Genomic DNA, 12,500 nt, shown 5'->3' with positions numbered 1-12,500 from the left:
GTTACATTGTGCCCTGCTTCTGCCACCTATCCAGAGGTCCAGCATTTTTTAGTACCTATAGCTTCTATGTATATATTTTTTTCAGGAAGTGAGGGTGAGACATACACAAATTGAAAATAACATTCCCAAGCAGTACTTGAATGTAGACTCCTGTTAAAGTGATGTAAAAATATTATTTCTAAGGACTATTGTTGCTGAAATCGCAGTATGAATGGGAAATCGCAGAATGTGCGTGGTTATGTCTCACTTAATCACCTTCTATAATCAGATGTCCCTGTAGCGTAAGATGGAGTCATGAGCCATGATTGTTTTAGGGTAAGCCCAGCTGTAGATTAAAGTACATCTTGCACAGTTCTTTGTTCTTTTTTGCTACTTCACTGTGCTTCATTTAGTTCATTTGTCATTTTCTAATTCTTGACATTTGTAGTGATATGCACCAAAATGTTTATTTTTCTAATTCTAATTATTATTAGAATGATTATTTGACTTAGAAAAAGCAACGATGCCCTAAGAGAAAATTCCCAACAGATGCCTGTGGCCTTCATATTCCACCTAGAGACTTTCACCTTATTAGTTGATTTTGTTTTAGTAGAATGGGTAGATAATGATTCCCCTTAATGCCCTCGCTTTACTAGCCTAGCTGGGAGGGACTTGAATTTAAGGGCATTATTAAGCAGGAAGAGATAACAGTGTTTTTTTTACTTCTCACACAGTGGATTACTCCTTTTCTTACTTCTGGAAAAAAGGCTAAAAACAAACATTTTGAGAAATTTAGTTATTCTACTGCATAAGCTGAAGTCTACTTCATGTCCCCTGAAGCCTTAGGATTTCAGAAGGGGTGATAAGTGGTGGTGGGGTAGCTACTATGGTACTAAATTGGAACTAGTAAAAGGGAACATTTTCTGTGAAGATGGACCTGCAGTCGTCCCAGATCTTGGTCTGTGGTCTTTATTTCAGCAGTACTTAAGTGTTGTCTCCTGTAATGTAACATTTTCACCCCAGTGTCATAAAACCGTTCATAGGTGTATACTAGGCTAACGGCCAGTGGGGCGTTTATATGCCTAGCCAAGCATCTCAGCTGTATCCTGAAAGTTTGTATGCCTTAGAGGTTATTTTAAGAGATATATTTAAGCAACAACAAGATTTACATTAGAGACATAGGTGCAGGACCCAGGGCTCATTTCCGATTTCCCAACCATTGTCCCTCCAGTGTGTCCTATTTATGTTGCAAGCAAAGTTTAAATCCCTAGACTGAGTAATTCTGATGCTATTCATTTGCCGGATATATAAAAGATCCATCAGAGTGGGATCCAAGGATGCCTTGTATGCCAGGCATAGACTGCCTCTCAACAGTCTGTAGGAAATAGAGTATAGAGATAGGGCTTTGAGGTGATCTGCATAGGACATGCTGTTCACATCCAGTATTCTTTTTGTGAGGAACCTATGTAGACATTTGGAGCTGTCTTTGTTGGCCAGCAAGTTTGCTTTATCTTCCGGTTCTGTGTAGGTGACTCCATTTATAATCAGCTCTGTACACTGTTGTGTGCTGCCTTTGAGCTTTTGGACATAGCTAAAGAAAGCCTTGTGGTTGTCCTGTGCCTGAAAGTCTATCTTTAACTCAAATTTCACGTTAGTAGACTTAATTTGCCTTCTTAATTGTTTTTTCAGATTGATGAGAGTGTTTTTATCCTGCTGGGGAGCGTAACAGTTCCTGAACTTGGTTATGACTTTTTTATTTTGTTGTACAGCCTATTTATGTTTGGATTTCACCAGGGAGGTTTTTTGTTTTTTGAGTTAGTTCTCAGCTTGTTTCTAATAGGCATAGCTGTCTCTATGCATTTATTGACATAATCGTACGGGCTTTCTGTGCAAATTCTCCATAGGTAGCTGTGTTCTCAGGGTTTGAGGGGCTTGCTATTTTGACAGATTATCACTTAGTAGTATGAAGTTTGCCTTGTAATAGTTCTTAAATATTATGAGCTTAGCGGGGTCACTGAACTGATTTTTACTATGAAGGAAATAGCTTTGTGGTCTGACCTTAAAAGAGAGGACAGTACATGGGGAGGTTACAGCGTTCTCCCATGTTTGTAAGTACCAGGTCGAGTATGTTGCATCCCAGGTGGACATATGGACTGTTTGGTCCAAGATGAAGATGTTTATGTTTACAAAGTTCAGGAATCTCTGACCATGTAAGCTTGGGGTTTGAAAGTATCCCAGTTTATAGTGTGGTAGTTGTAGTTGCTCATGAATGTGGTACAAGTTATTGGTTACTTGGGTCATACAGGGTGACCTGTAGTTTGCAAGGATATGATATGGGACTTTTTCTGTAGAAATCTGGACATGGAGAAGCTCAAGCACATCATCCTGCTTGACTAGTCTTGAGGTGAGTTTGTTATTGGTATAGATTGTGAATCTCCACCTTTGCTTCCTGCCTGTGCAGTAGCTGGCCTGATTGTGTGGAAGGCATTGTAACACTGTAGTTCCGGGGTACTGTCCGTGGCTTTAAACCATGTCTCAGTAACTGCACATATGTCTACATTCCTCAGGTTGAGGAGAGCGTGCAGAGAGTGGAGTTTTTTGTTTAGGCTTCTGGCATTGAGCAGTAACACCTTTAGATTCCCTTGGATTGGTTGTGCTACATCAGAAGGTTTGTCAGTTTGGTATTTCTCTAAAAAGGCACTATGGAGTTAGACAGAGGTTTAGCCGGTATTCAAAATCCTAGAGGAGACAAGTGCAGACAATCCTTGGCAAAGCAAAGTGGTCTGTTGACCATATCCTCCCATGCTGACAAATATTGTATCCCCTTGGAATGACACCAGAAACTAAGCCAGTTGTTGAAGTAATTTGCCTTTTGTTCGTATTGTGGCAATCATCCTTTGTGAGGGTGGAATGCTGCTCAATGTGAGACGCATACCAGCCTGGACACATGGTCCAATAGCTCCACAATGTCTCTCTTCATATAGTCCAGGGAGGTGCATCTCAGGTCATTTACAACCACATGGATTATGTCTGAGTCATGCTGGTACTTGTCATCTAATGCCCTGAGTGCTTGGGTGATTTGGCGGATCCTGCCTCCTGATAGACAGCTGACAGTGATTTTCTTCCCATGCAGCCTCTTATACACACAGCTCAGACTGGTAAGAACATATTTGCAGAGCATTTCCAGCCACAGCACTGCTAACCTTCTCATACTTGCATTGTTTAGTGTTTTACCTTACTGTAAGATAGCCATTACAAGTACTATTCAAATCAGTAGAGCAGTCGGCTCAACTTTTAATTGTATAATCAAGGCAGTCAAACTGAATTTTATTCTTATTAAATGAATGTTGTTACAGTTTAAAGTAGTAAAATTCAAAGCAGACAGCTCAATGTAGCTGCACGGTACTGACTTTAAAGTGAGTTGCATGCCATCTGCTTATTTATGTAGGCATAGTCCAAAGTAGTAAAACACAAAACAGAGTACATATGCATATACACACCATGCAAGCTCTGATTGCTTCAAGGGAAGTTTGACTGTGTGAAGAACAGGTGTCTGTTTGGAACCTTTGAAGTTTTCATTGCAGGTGTGTGAAATATCTGCTTAGGTGGTATTTGAGAGAAGAGGCATTCAAGGGGTACACAATCCTTTACCATTTAATATGTGCAGTAGCACAAAAGATTTAAAATTACTCATTAAAATGTCAGTGATTGAGCTTAAAAGGAATGCCGTGACGCCATGTTTATGCTACAAAACTTATCACCGCAGTGATGTAAGTTTTCAACCTTACCCCACTTAGGTGTTGCAAACATGTCTATATTAATTCATAGAAGGTTCATTTCAGCGAACCTCCGTTCATCCAGCAAAAAACACCAAACGTTCACTTCAGTGAACGTTCACATCAATGAAGGATTTACACAAGGAAAGGAAGAAGTTGGCCAATATAAGGAAATTTGCTCTTTTCCCCACTGTAGTGCGATCTTGGAGTTGGTATATATAGTTAGGAGGTGTGAGAGGCTTCACCCCCCCCCCCATATTGGGGTGGGGGGGCACAACTCCCCCAATGGCTGGGTTTAAAATAATCCGGTGTATGTTACGGGACAATGTTGGCATGTAGTTACTTCCTCCGTAACACATTCAGTGAAGTGAACGTTTGCTGAAGTGAACATTCAATGTTTTTTGTTCTTTGAATGAAGGTTTGCTGAAGTTAACCTTTAGTGAACTAATATAGACCCATTGCAAACACAGCTCAGATTATTACAGAACTCGCCCTGAATTTTAAAAATATGGTTCTTTTTTTCAGTTGATTTACATGTTCTTTGTTTAGCTAATGAAGCCAGCCTCAAAGCAAATATGACCAACTTGCAGAGTACCCAAGTCTTAACTGCCACAGGGGAAGCCTGACAACATGGCAGTGTAAGTGGTGAATAGATGCAGTCAAAACTAGTAGGTTCTTCTTTTCAGGTAGCCCAAGTGGTGATAGGATTAATTAGTTATGAAATGAGAGCTAATACAAATGACATTCATTACCCACTTCTTTCTTATGCAGTCTGGTATGTATGGTACTGGGGCATTAGTGAAGAGGAAGAAGCTCCCTGGCACGTTACTACAATGTGCAGATTATTAGAGCTGATATACTGATACTATAGACGAAGAGGAAGCAGCACCCTGGCATGTTAGTACAGTGTGCGGATTATCAGAGTTGATATACTGATGCTAAGGATAAGGAGGAGGCAGAACCCTGGCAAGTTACTACTGTGTGAGGATTATCAAGTGTAGGAGAAAAGGTTGTCATTGGACTCACAAGCAAGAATAGCAGATGGACAAAGAGAACTGTAGGTATTCATTGTAGGCGTCACTGCTGCAATATAATTCCTTATCTGTAAGAATTAGCTACTGGTCGATGTCCATCGTCCAGGTCGACTTTCAGATATTTTGATTGTTCCCAGTGTGTGGATGGACTCCTGTAGGGTACTATTTCAGATGATGCACGGCTAAGAGGAAAGCAGTCTACACCATCTTCATTTATTTTTTGCTGCTTGTAACTCCATTTGACAGCCCCTTTAAAGGTGACTTCCAGAATGGCAAGTGCATATTCATAGGTTCGTAGGTTCATACTAGGCTATCTGCCCTAAGGCATTTATAAGCCTAGCCAGAGTGTGTTTGGCTTTCGCCACCCATTTTAAATGAATTTTGCTATGCCCTTTTTCGAGGTTAGTATATAGTGCCTCTGTCTAACAGTGACACAGAAGTGATACCCGGGGTAAACCTACTATCTCCCATCCGCTCATCAAGATTCCTCTTGAAGAGAGTCAGTGAGGGACTCTGCCTAACCTGGACTGGGATTTTATTCCAGAGTGAAGGGAGCCTCTGGGTTATGAATCGGTCCCTCCAGCATGTCCTATTTATTTCAGTGCTGAGGTTCAAGTCTCGAGCGTAGCTCGATGGGATTTGGATTTTCTGAGGTGCAGCATGTCCATTAATTCCGATTTGGACATGGCTTTATACGTCAGGCACAGATCGCCTCTGAGCAGGCGGTATGCCACTGAGTAGAGCTGGAGTTTCTTTAACCGGGCAGCATATGGCATCTGTTTGAGCCCTTTGATCCTCTTGGTGAGGTACTTTTGGGGTCTTTCCAGTTGCTGCAGGTGTCTGGTAAGGTACATCCCAAAAGGGGCATTGTACTCAATTATGGGCCTGATGAGGGATGAGTAAAGAGGCACGATGACCTCCCCTGATCTAGATGTGAATCCCTTCATGATTAGGTGGGCTATATAAAATGTTTTTCTAACCACTTTGGCCACGTGGTTGTCAAATGAGAGATTGCTATCAACTTGGGTCCCCAGGGCCCTAATTACTACTTCCGTACTTAATGGATTACCACCTATGTGGTAATTTGTGGGCACTTTGTTTTTGCCAAAGGGGATGACTATACACTTTTTGGCGTTTAGCTTGAGGCCATGGCTGTGGCACCAGTTGTCTGTTTCTATGAGGCCCTTTTGTAGGATGCTTGTTTCGGCTGGAGAGTCGATTATGGCACCCAGTTTGCAGTCATCTGCGAACTTGGTCAGCCACAGTCCTTCCGTGTTAGCCTGTACCTCCGAGAAATATATACCGAACAAGAGAGGTCCCAGGACTGAGCCTTGTGGGACGCCACTTGTAACTGGTTTGGGGTCTGACATGGCTCCAGCAATTCTAACCATGTGGGTTCTGTCCTTGAGCCAGTTTGCAACCCATCTAGTGACATAGGGGTTTATATTTAAGCTGGTGAGCTTATCTATAATGCCCGAGTGGGGTATTGTATCGAAGGCTTTTGCAAGGTCCAGGTAGGCTGTGTGGACCACCTTCCCCTCGTCAATGGCCTTGGTGAATGTTTCAAAGAAATCGACCAGGTTTAAGAGGCAGGATCTGCACTTAACAAAGCCGAACTGGGTAGGATCCAGTGTCTGTAGGTCCCCAATATCTTTATTTATGAGGTCCATGATGATCCTTTCCATAGCTTTGCAGACCAAGCTAGTCAAGCTTATGGGGCGATAGTTTCCAGGATCCGTTGAGGCACCACCTTTGTGGAGAGGGACCACTGTTGCTGTACGCCACTCTTTGGGTACATATCCTGTAGTAAGGCTGAGATTGAACAGTAGTTTTATGTTTGGGTTTAGTTCTTCTTGGAGTTCATGTAGTACGCAGCCCGGGACACCGTCTGGTCCCATTGATGCTGTGTTTTTTGCTTTGGAGAGGGCGGCTCTTACCTGAGCATCTGAGATTTCAGGGGGGCAGCACTCTGCTGGGATAGATATTTGCCCTTTTGGTGGGGAAGGCGGGGAGAAGTTTGCACTGAACCTGTCAGCCAGGATGTTGGCAATGTCTGTGTGTTCGGTGTATTTTTTGTCATTTTGGACTAATTCTGAGCATATCTGGGAATTCCCACCCAGGTTCCTAACATAACTAAAGAAAGCCTTGTGATTATCCTTAGTGTCCTGTGCAATTTTTCTCTCAAAGCTGGCCTTAGACGATTTTATAAGTGCCCGTAGTTTTTTGCTAATACTGATCAGAGATGCCTTCCCTTTTTGGGATTTTGCTCTATCATGTAGTAGCTTCCTCCTTCTATTGTATAGTTTGTTTATGGCTGGGGTCCACCAGACAGGACGCCTAACTTTGGAGGATTGGGTCTTGGTTTTATTTGGGATTGTATGATCTATGCATTCCTGAAGGTGTTCATAGAATGCGTTTATAAAGGATTCTGCGGTCTGGACCGTATTTTCCACAGGCCCGGGGGCTTTGAAGGATTCCACCTCGGTTTTGAGGAGTGTGAAATTTGCTTTAGAGAAGTTTTTCACTGTGGTTTTCTGGGCAGGGGCTGGGGTCGGGATGTGAATATCTAGTGAGATTAGTTTATGGTCTGATCTTACCAGTGAGGGATACACTTCTGGTCTGGAGCATAGAGTCCCCATGTTGGTGATGATCAGGTCCAGTATGTTTTCCCCTCTTGTGGGAGTGGCAACAAGTTGTTCCATAGCATTTGAGTTTATAAATTCTAGGAACCTTTGGGCTAGGGTTTTGGAGCTAGAGTAATGCTCCCAGTCTATGTTAGGGTAGTTGAAGTCGCCCAATATAATGGTGTTTGGAGAGACCTTCATTTTTTCCAGTGTTCTCAGGAAGGCCGAGTGGGGTTCCTGGGTTTGGGAGGGTGGTCTGTAGCAGGCTATAAACTGGAAGGCAGTTTTACCCACTGTTAGTTGCACATGGATAGTCTCTGATGCTTCGTGCTGTACCACCAACTTGGAGGTGTGGGTATCTTTGACGAATATTGATACTCCCCCTCCTTTTGTGGTTCGGTCCAAGTTTTGGCGCCGAAAAACATGGTATGAGGTATAACCTGGTAGTGCTCGGGTGCTCTCGGGAGCCTTGAACCAGGTTTCTGTTACTGCACAGATATCAATGTTCTCCATGCTAAGGAGAGTTTCGAGTGCGTGCATCTTGAGGTTTAGACTTCTGGCGTTGAGTAGCATTACTCTTAGTTTCTTATCCCTTGTGATACCTATGGAGGTGGGTTTGTCTTTTGAGCCTTGCCTAAAAAAGGCACTATGGGGGTGGCAAGAGCCTTTGCCAATATCCGAAAGCCCAGGGGTGACAGGTGCAAGCCATCCCTAGCGAAGCATCGTGGCTTGTCGAGCATGTCATCCCAGGCAGACAGGCATTGGATCCCCTTTGAATGACACCAATACTTAAGCCAATTGTTGAAATTGATCATCTTGTCTTCATGTTGTGGCATCATTCTTGGTGAGGGTAAGATGCTACTCAAGGTCAGGGTCATACCGGCCTGGGCTACATGCTCAGAGAGCTCCTCTATGTCTCTTTTCATGTAGTCCAGGGAGGTACGTCTCAGGTCATTCACACCAGCGTGGACAATGACTGAGTCATATTTATACTTGCCTTGGAGTGACCTGAGTGCTTGTGTTATGTTGCGGATCCTAGCGCCCGACAGGCAGCTCACCGTGACCTTCTCCTTGCTCAGCCTGGTGAGCGGGACGTCAGTGTGCCTGACGATAGAGTCACCTATTACAAGTGTATCAGGTGTGTTGTTTAGCCTTAAGGGCTCTGACTGTTTGGCACACTGGCTTTGTGAGCTATGTGTTGCATGTGTTTTGTTTTGGGGTAGCGGTTGTTTGGGTGTCTGCTTTGGAGGTCTCTGCTGCTTAGGCAGGTTTTTATTTAGAGCCTCCGAGTATGTTTTTGTGTGTTTATGTGTTTGGTTTGCTGTCGTGGTAGGTCTATGTGAGACTGGAATTGTAGTGAGTGTGGTTTCCTTCTCCTCCTGACTGGTTATGCCAGTACTGAGTTGAGGGAGCTTAGCCTCCAGTTTGGCTATATGGTTGCATCTCTCACATGTGTTGGAATTTGTTGGGAGGAGGAGAGGGTTGTCTGTGTACATGAGGCAGTTGTAACATTGCCTCAAGATTCCCAGATTCACCAGCTGGACCGGAGAGGAGATTGACAATTGACCTTTGGACATGCTAGAATAGTATTGGGAATTCCTTTATAATTGAAAAAAGGGCCAATGGGGAACAAAGTACTCAAGGGGTGTTTTTGAGGGTGTAGTGCTTTTAATTTTTTAGTGCTGACTTATATAATTGCTTTAGTGAGCAAGTGCCAGGCTTTAGAGTGGGAATAGGGTGTTTATTATGAGAACTAGATCAGTTCTAAAGGAAAAAGTGAAGAGCCGACTTTGTGGAGCCGAGAATGGTTTAAACCCAATTAAGCGGCGCTGCGCTATGAGCAAAGCCGCACTAAAGCGGGTTTCATACAGGGGGACTTGAAAGAGCTAGAAATTGGCCCAAAACGGCCAATAGACTACCAGATTCTTGTGCTGGGAACACTCCTCCAGGGATAGATAGGCTGCTCCAAGCTCCCCACTGCAACTGGTGAACAAAGAAGCCTCCCTTTATCCAAGAAAGGAAATGGGCAACACAGGAACTTTCCAAAAGTCCAGAATACAGCAAAGCCTGTATGTGGACTACTAGGTCAGGAAAGACGGGAAACAAGGATCATTTTTTTTTTTTTTTCGCAACTAACAGCAGGAAAATGCAATAAATATGTAACACAGGCTAGCGCACTTGAGTGTGTAGCCTCAACAGGTAAAAGCAACAAACAGGACAAACTTTAAAAGTGCAGGTGCAAAAACAACTTTAAGCAGTTTAAAACAGTTCAAGAAGCAGAAATACTTGCAGTTTAGCTAGATCAGACAGTCGCCCAGGTAGTGGCAGGAAAACAAACACTTTTATCAGGTTAGCAGTCGCTCTTTTAGCCTCTCTGCTGCTAGCACCACTCTGCAGGACCACAAGGAGCTTGGCTGAATAGTAACAAGCGCAAAAACCGCGCCAAAGTGGGTTTTATACAGGGGGACTTGAAAGAGCGAGAAATTGGCCCAAAACGGCCAATAGACTACCAGATTCTTGTGCTGGGAACACTCCTCCAGGGATAGATAGGATGCTCCAAGCTCCCCACTGCCACTGGTGAACAAAGAAGCCTCCCTTTATCCAAGAAAGGAAATGGGCAACACAGGAACTTTCCAAAAGTCCAGAATACAGCAAAGCCTGTATGTGGACTACTAGGTCAGGAAAGACGGGAAACAAGGATCATTTTTTTTTTTTTTTCGCAACTAACAGCAGGAAAATGCAATAAATATGTAACACAGGCTAGCGCACTTGAGTGTGTAGCCTCAACAGGTAAAAGCAACAAACAGGACAAACTTTAAAAGTGCAGGTGCAAAAACAACTTTAAACAGTTTAAAACAGTTCAAGAAGCAGAAATACTTGCAGTTTAGCTAGATAAGACAGTCGCCCAGGTAGTGGCAGGAAAACAAACACTTTTATCAGGTTAGCAGTCGCTCTTTGAGCCTCTCTGCTGCTAGCACCACTCTGCAGGACCACAAGGAACTTGGCTAAGTAGTAACAAGCGTAAAAAAATCCGCCAAAGTGGTTTTATAAAGGGGGACTTGAAAGAGCTAGAAATTGGCCCAAAACGGCCAATAGACTACCAGATTCTTGTGCTGGGAACACTCCTCCAGGGATAGATAGGATGCTCCAAGCTCCCCACTGCCACTGGTGAACAAAGAAGCCTCCCTTTATCCAAGAAAGGAAATGGGCAACACAGGAACTTTCCAAAAGTCCAGAATACAGCAAAGCCTGTATTTGGACTACTCTAGGTCAGGAAAGATGGGAAACAAGGATTTTTTTTTTCTTTTTTGCAACAAACAGAGAACTTGTTTTCTATTTGCTATTCTTACTAACGTTAAAACACTTTGTTCAGTAATTGTAAATATTTAAATTTTGACTTTGTAGATTGCTATTTTCCCAAGGTCCATGACACTGTCAAAAAAGAATTGTTTAACAAGTATGTTCCTTTAATAGATGAAATCCACCAAAAGACTATTATAGTGTCCCTTTTGTTTGTAGAAGAGCCAGGAGGTCATCGTCTGTGAGCAACTGTGTTGTTTTCACTGAAAAGGTGCTCCACCAGAAGGCATGGAATGTAAAGGTCTTCTTTGACTACAAGACTTGACTGGCATTATCTAAAAGGAGGCTTGCCACTTTAGTAGGGGTGAGGACCCTCTAGGAAAGAGAAAAGGTTCAGAAAAATAGAAAAGCCCCATAAAAAATTAAGAAACACTTATGCAGAGAGTGAGAGGCCTTAATGAGTTCAATACCACCAATACTTGAGGATGTAGCATATGGAGAGAACTGGCTTCTCCATTACTGATCATGTCCCCTGTACCTGCTGTGTCTCCACATTTCTGGATCCTTTTGGAAGCACACAGTAAGAGCTTAAATCACATAACTAACCTGACCTCAAATGAAGTGATCAAGATCTTCAAGCCAGACATCAGTTTCCAGGCACCATTAATGGTGGTTTATCTTTCACAGATTCATATAGCACCATCAGATGGATTATCTGCCAGGATATCTCTACTATCCTGGTCTAATGCAGGAGGGTTCAGAAGCCTTACCTAGCTTTACTGACCCACCGTCTTGAAGAAAGGATGAATGTCTACTATTTTTATATGAGGACAGATGTCCAAGGGCTGAATATCTTCCACCTTTGATTATTTCATGTTTGTCAAGGAGTATGTAGCCACCTGACATAGTTTTTGCCCACATGTAGCTCATCCTTCAGTGCCATGGACTAGTCCTCCACTGCAAATGACTTGCAGTCATTATAAGGTGGACTTGAAGTTTAGGAGCTGTCATGCTTTATATATATATATATATATATATATATATATATATATATGTGTGTGTGTGTGTGTGTGTGTGTATATATATATATATATATATATATATATATATATATATATATATATATAAATATATATATATATATAAATATATATATATATATATATATGTGTGTATATACATATATATATATGTGTGTGTGTCTGTGTGTGTGTGTGTGTGTGTGTGTGTGTGTGTATATATATATATATATATATATATATATATACTGTGCAAAAACGCTAGGTGCACGGAATGTACTGAAAGTGCACGGAATCCGTGATATACACCCAAAAGAAGAACAATCCAGCACTTTCCCAACAGATATTATCACAAATAAATCTAAACAGCCATTGTGGAAGAAGTTTATTCAGGCAAGGCCTGCTCAAACACAGTTTTCAAACAAGGCCGGTTTCGCTTACAGCGTCATCAGTGTGCAATCTCTTCAAGCCAAAGTCCGGATTTAAATAACCAAAGTGCAGTCTTCCAATGTGCTTATTTAAAGTGACATGCACCCATATACACAGTGTGAACATTCAAATACAAACTTTAAACTCTAAATGACTAACCTATAGATAGTTAAACATTAACATATTTACCTGGAAAAACAAAATATTACTATCTAACTTAAAAATTCCAACCAAAAAATCCCCCTCCATAATCAATAAGGATAGAAATGGCAAAAAAAGCATGTATATATAGTGCTCAACAACATATATTATATATGCACATATATATGTATATATACA

At 42.2% G+C, this 12,500-nt stretch overlaps 1 protein-coding gene across 3 annotated transcripts in view; it reads left to right on the top strand.

The window, feature by feature from the left end:
* MTSS1 (MTSS I-BAR domain containing 1) overlaps positions 1 to 12,500 on the top strand; it is a 1,668,097-nt gene that overhangs the window by 93,439 nt on the left and 1,562,158 nt on the right. The gene's annotated exons all lie outside the window — the stretch shown is intronic.

This window comes from Protopterus annectens, chromosome 3.part1 (assembly GCF_019279795.1).
Source record: "Protopterus annectens isolate FY-2018-M chromosome 3.part1, PAN1.0, whole genome shotgun sequence".
In the NCBI taxonomy this organism is placed as follows: domain Eukaryota; kingdom Metazoa; phylum Chordata; order Ceratodontiformes; family Protopteridae; genus Protopterus; species Protopterus annectens.
Note: the sequence above shows the minus strand (reverse complement) of the source record. Positions and strands in the feature narration are given on the sequence as shown.